The following is a 6,000-nucleotide window of genomic DNA, read 5'->3' as shown; positions in this document are numbered from 1 at the left end:
GGCGGACTGCACGGGCTCCCTGGAGGGCCGGTGTGGAGAGTGACCTGTGCTCACACACAGGCCTCTTGGTGGTGGCAGCAGCAACCTTAGCGTCTGACACCCGTCTCTACTGTCCGTGCCGACAGCCGCGGCTCGCGCCCGTTTCTGGAGTTCCTCTACGCGGTGCTCTTAATCCCCTCACCTCACACCTGAGGAAGCAAAGAGGCAAGAAAAAGTCTCTTGTCTCTTCGGCAGCTCCGCGCCCGCTTCTGGGGCTCCTTTAAGCGGCGCGCTTAATCCCCTCTCCTCGCGCCCAGGCAGCAAAGACGGAGGAAAAGGTCTCTTGCCTCTTCAGCAGCTCCAGACTTCTCCCGAACTCCCTCCCGGCCAGCCGTGGCGCACTAGCCCCCTTCAGGCTGTCTTCACTCTGCCAACTCCAGACCTTTCCCTGGGATCCGACTGAAGCCCGAGCCTCAGCTCCCGGCCCCGCCCGCCCCTGCGGGTGAGCAGACAAGCCTCTCGGGCTGGTGAGTGCCGGTCGGCACCGATCCTCTGTGGGAATCTCTCCGCTTTGCCCTCCGCACCCCTGTGGCTGAGCTGTCCTCCGCGGCTCCGGAGCTTCCCCCTCCGGCGCCCGCAGTCTCCGCCCGCGAAGGGGCCTCTAGTGTGTGGGAGTCTTTCCTCCTTCACGGCTCCCTCCCACTGGCGTAGGTCCCGTCCCTATTCTTTTGCCCCTGTTTATTCTTTTTTCTTTTGCCCTACCCAGATATGTGGGGAGTTTCTTGCCTTTTTGGAGGTCTGAGGTCTTCTGCCAGCGTTCGGTGGGTGTTCTATAGGAGAAGTTCCACGTGTAGATGTATTTCTGATGTCTCTGTGAGGAGGAAGGAGATCTCCGCGTCTTACTCTTCCGCCATTTCTAAGCCATCCTATTTATCTTATAACTATCTTATAACTGGGAGTCTGTACCCATAAACCAGCATCTCCTTAATTCCCCCACCCCCGACCCCTGGCAACCATCATGCTACTCTGTTTCTATGGTTTTGGTTTTTTAGGTTCCACATATAAGTGAGAACATACAGTATTTGTCTTTCTGTGACTTATTTCACTTAATGTGATGCCCTCAAAGTCTTTTTATGTCCTTGCAAATGGCACGATATCCTTCTTTTTGTGGATAATATTCTATTGTATATACGTATCACATTTTCTTTATACTTTCACTCTTCAATAGACATTTAGGTTGTTTCCATGTCTTGACTATTGTGAATAATGCTGCAGTGAACATGGGGGTGCAGACATCTCTATGAAACAGTGATTTAATTTTGTTCAGATATATACCCAGAATGGGATTGCTGGGCCATATGGTAGTTCTATTTTTCAGTTTTTGAGGAACCACCATACTGTTTTCCATAATATTTGTACCAATTTAACATTGCCACCAGCAGTGCACAAGGGTCCGCTTTTCTCCACATCCTTGCCAACACGTGTTATCGCTTGTCTTTTTTGGCAGTAGCCATTTGAACAGGTCTGAAGTGACATCTCGTGATTTTGAGTTTCATTTCCTAGATGCTTAGTGACATCGAACATCTTTTCATGTACCTGTTGGCCATTTGTGTGTCATCTTTGGAAAAATGACTGTTCAGGCCCTTTGCCCATTTTTAAATTGGATTGTTTGTTTTTTTGCTTTTGAAATGTTGAGCTCCTTATATATTGTGGATATTAACCCCTTATCAGATTGATGGTTTGTGAATATTTTCTCTCATTCCATAGGTTGCCTTTTCATTTGGTTGATTGTTTCTCTTGCTGTGTAGAAGCTTTTTAGTTTGATGTAGTCCACTTGTTTATTTTTGCTTTTGTTGTTTGTGCTTTCAGTGTCGTATCCAAGAAATTATCACCAACACCAATGTCAAGAAGCTTTTCCCCTATATTTTCTTCTATGAGTTGTATGGATTTGAGTCTTACATTTAAGTCTTTAATCCATTTCAAGTGAATTATTGCGAGTGGTGTAAGACAGGGGTGCAGTTTTATTCTTTTGTATAGGAAGATACAGTTTTCCTATCATTAATTGAAGAGACTATTCTTTCCTCATTGAGTATTCTTGGCTCACTTGTCAAATATCAGTTGATTGCATAGTGTGGGTTAATTTGTGGGCTCTCCACTTTATTCCATTGTTCTGCGTGTCTGTTTTTATGCCACTACCATACTGTTTAGATTACTATAGCTTTCAAATAAAATTTGAAATCAGGAAGTGTGATGCTTCTAGCTTTGTTCTTCTTTCTCAGGATTGCTTTGGCTATTCAGGATCTTTAATGGTTCCATATGAATTTTAGGATTGTTTTTCCTATTTCTGTGAAAAATGCCATCGAAATTTTGTTAGGGGTTTCATGGAATCTGTCGCTAGCTTTGGATAGTATGGACATTTTAACAATATTAATTATTCTGAGGTATGAACGTAGCATATCATTCCATTTATTTGTATCTTCAGTTTTTTCATCAATGTGTTGTGATTTTCAGTGTACAGATTTTTCACCTCCTTAGTTAAATTTATTCCTAAATAATTTATTATTATTATTATTATTATTATTTTTTTTTTTTGCGGTATGCGGGCCTCTCACTGTTGTGGCCTCTCCCGTTGCGGAGCACAGGCTCCGGACACGCAGGCCCAGCGGCCATGGCTCACGGGCTTAGTTGCTCCGCGGCATGTGGGATCTTCCCGGACCAGGGCACGAACCCGTGTCTCCTGCATCGGCAGGCGGACTCTCAACCACTGCGCCACCAGGGAAGCCCATTAATTTATTATTTTTGATGCTATTATTGTATAAATGGGATTGTTTTCTTTATTTCTTTCTCATATAATTCATTGCTAGTGTATAGAAAAGCAATTGGTTTTTGTATGTTAATTTTGTATTCTGCAATTTTACTGAATTCATTTACTAGTTCTTTTTTTAAACTTTTTTGGGTTTTTTTTTAAGGATTTTATATATATGGTATCATATCATCCGCATACAATTTTACTTTTCCTTCCCAACTTGGATGCCTTTTACTTCTTTTTCTTGCCTAATTGCTCTGGCTGGGAGTTCTAGCATTATGTTAAATAGCAGTAGTGAGAGTGGCATCCTTGTCTTGTCCCTGATCTTAGTGGAAAAGCTTTCCCATTTCATTATTCAGTATGATGTTAGCTGTGGGTTTGTCATATGCAGCCTTTATTATGTTGAGGTAGTTTACTTCTCTATTAGCTATGCCTCTTTGTGGTATTTTTTAGTGGTTGCTCTTGGCATTACAATACGTATCCTTGTTACAATCTACTTAGAGTTACTATTTGATCACTTTAGATTTTATTCTTCACATCTGACTTTTCCCATTTCATAAATGAAAAAAAAAGTCACAACAAGTTAATTCCATTTAAACATTCTACTCCTGTCTTTAAGCTACTGTTTTTTATATCTTTTAATTCTTCATAAGTTATAAATTTATACATCCCATCATAGTGTTATTTTTTACTTTAAACAATTTTTTAGGACATTAAGAAAAGAAAAATACATACTCTTTTATGTTTATCCATATATTTACCAATTCTAATACTCTTTATTCCCTTCCTGTAAATCTTAATTTTTATCTTGTATTATTTCCCTTCAACTTGAAGGACATTCTTTAGTATTTCTCTCTTTCTTTTTTTTTTTTTTCAAACTAAAAATGCCATTGGCTTCTTTAATTGGTTAAGAGCACAAAATGTACCAGGCAGAAAGTCTCTTTTAAACAAATTAAAAAGCTGTGGGCTTTTTTCCCCCAGTTTTCCCCAAGTCAGATATATACACACCCACAAAAATGGTGTGTGAAGGAAAACTGTCATACACAAGAGGTTGTATCCTGAATTAAGGTAAACAGCTGTTGAAATGGGAATTAACACAATAGAGTCAGCAACAGGTTAACAATTTTAAAAATTGAGTCTTCAAATGCATGGCAGAAAGCTATACTATATAAAGTACTGCTAGGTATGAAGGAGGAAGTCTGTACGGTTTTTAGCAAAACTGCTTTTCCAGAAAAGCAAATCAAAACAATGCAATCAGCGGACCAAAGAGGCTACAGCTAGATATTAGAGCTACAACTTCTCATATCTGAGCTAGAAAATTCTATTTATACAGAATGGACTAAAATTTCAAGACAAAATGGACATTTTTTACATTTCTTACTTTATCCATATTAAGTTCTCTGTTTCTTTCTCCCTCACCCCTCAATTCAGCATGATCCAGCCAAAAGATGGCTGCTTTTATAAGTGGCTAGTTTATTTTTCTTTCTGTGGCAAGACCGTCATGAAGCCTGGATACCTCAGGCTCATATGCATCCATGACCAGGGTCCCGCTGTGGTCAAAAAACTTAGCAATGGACTTGGTGAACTTGGCTTCCCATTGCTGCTCTGTTCTTCCACTGATGAAGGTCAGCTTCAGAGTGGATTTGTCCTCGAACCTTTTGAGACTGGACGACAGCTGCCACATATCATCCGGATCCATCCCTTTGGGATCTTTCCTGTGGGCCACGAGAAAGATGCTCTTCTAATATGAGGTATAAATGGCCAGGATCCCCATCACCACAAAATAGGATATAACGCGCAAAGCCCAAACAGGTTTGGACTCTGGAAAGAGGAGCATATAATCCCAAATCAAAGCCACTATGGCGAAGAAACAGGAGATGGTACAGGTGGTGAGGCGACCGTCAGTTAGACCAAAATTCTCTCCACGTACTTGTACTTTTCCAGAAGTACCTTTTCGGCAGAATCATCCAAAGAATTTTTCACAGCTGATCCATCCCATTTGTCAATTTCTACAGGCTTATCATCAGCCTTCCGCTTGTGCAGCAAGCCGCCGTGGCTCCTGCCCGTCCCACAGCTGGAACCGCTGCCAGCCACGCTACTGCCTCCGCCACCACCGGTTCTCCCCCACCACCCCCACAACCGAGCCGCCGCCGCCGCCATCTTGCTTCTGCCTAGTATTCCTTGTAGCCCAGGTATGTTGGGGGCTAATTCTCTCAGCTTTCATTTATCTGAAAATGTCTTTATTTAATCTTAATTTTAGATGAATACTATCCTGAATCTAGAACACGTTCTGTAGGATTTTGGTTTTTTAAAATGTATTAAGATTCTAATTCCAAGGCCTGACCAGAGAGAGGGCAGGTGGGACACTTGCCATGGTCAGGCTCTAGGGCAAGCGCTCTGAGGATCTAAGACTGCTGACTTCTAGGGAAGGTAAGGGTTGACGTGGGCCCGCATGGGCTGGCAAAAATGTGATGGATTAACAGGGTCAGTGAAGGCTGATGTTGGCTAACACGGGCTGACTTGGGCCACAACTTTTGAATTCTAATTGATTCTGGGAAGGATCATAAAGCCTCTGTCACTTTTCAGAGGGGAAAATTAAAGCATGGAAAGGCAGCAGCTTTCTCAGAATCCCACAGTTGCAGAATGCCAGAACCCAGGCTCTAGAATCGCGTCTTCTTTGTCTAAGCCCGGGACTCCTTCCTTCCGTCTCATCTGCATCTCCGTGGAGGCGAGGCGCCAGAGCGCTGATCCGTCGTCTGGAGAGCACATTCCCGAGAGCTCATGCGTGTCCTGAGCAGGACCTGGAACAGCTCTCAGGACAAAGCTCGTTCCAAGTTCTGGAGGACATTTTTCATTTTTCTCCATTATCTGGGTTAAACTCCTGTGGGCAGTGACCTTTATAGCATGGTCGACCCTTGAAAAACAAGTGGCAAGGAACACTTTTACATATTAGATGCTGATGACCCCCCCCCCCCCAAGCTGAGGACATGCAGATAACAGACATACGAGGTCTTGGACCACGAGACTTTGGACACTTAATAGTAACCACATTTTCTAATCTGTTGTCTTTGCTTGTTGGCTTTTAGCTTTTCTCTCCACCCTTTTCTAGGCCACAAGGCGATGTAAGACCAGGAGTCTGACTGGAGGCAGTGCTGAGATTTCCTCGGTTTGAATTCCATCCCGTGGAAAGATGCTTGCTCATTTACAGTGAGTTA

At 42.9% G+C, this 6,000-nt stretch overlaps 1 pseudogene; it reads right to left on the bottom strand.

Annotated features, from left to right (window-relative positions):
• Positions 1 to 4,103: 4,103 nt before the first annotated feature.
• LOC131747622 (signal peptidase complex subunit 2 pseudogene) lies at positions 4,104 to 4,945 on the bottom strand (annotated as a pseudogene).
• Between the last annotated feature and the right edge of the window lie 1,055 nt (positions 4,946 to 6,000).

Source organism: Kogia breviceps, chromosome 20 (genome assembly GCF_026419965.1).
Source record: "Kogia breviceps isolate mKogBre1 chromosome 20, mKogBre1 haplotype 1, whole genome shotgun sequence".
Taxonomy (NCBI): domain Eukaryota; kingdom Metazoa; phylum Chordata; class Mammalia; order Artiodactyla; family Physeteridae; genus Kogia; species Kogia breviceps.
This window is presented reverse-complemented; position numbering and strand designations above follow the sequence as displayed.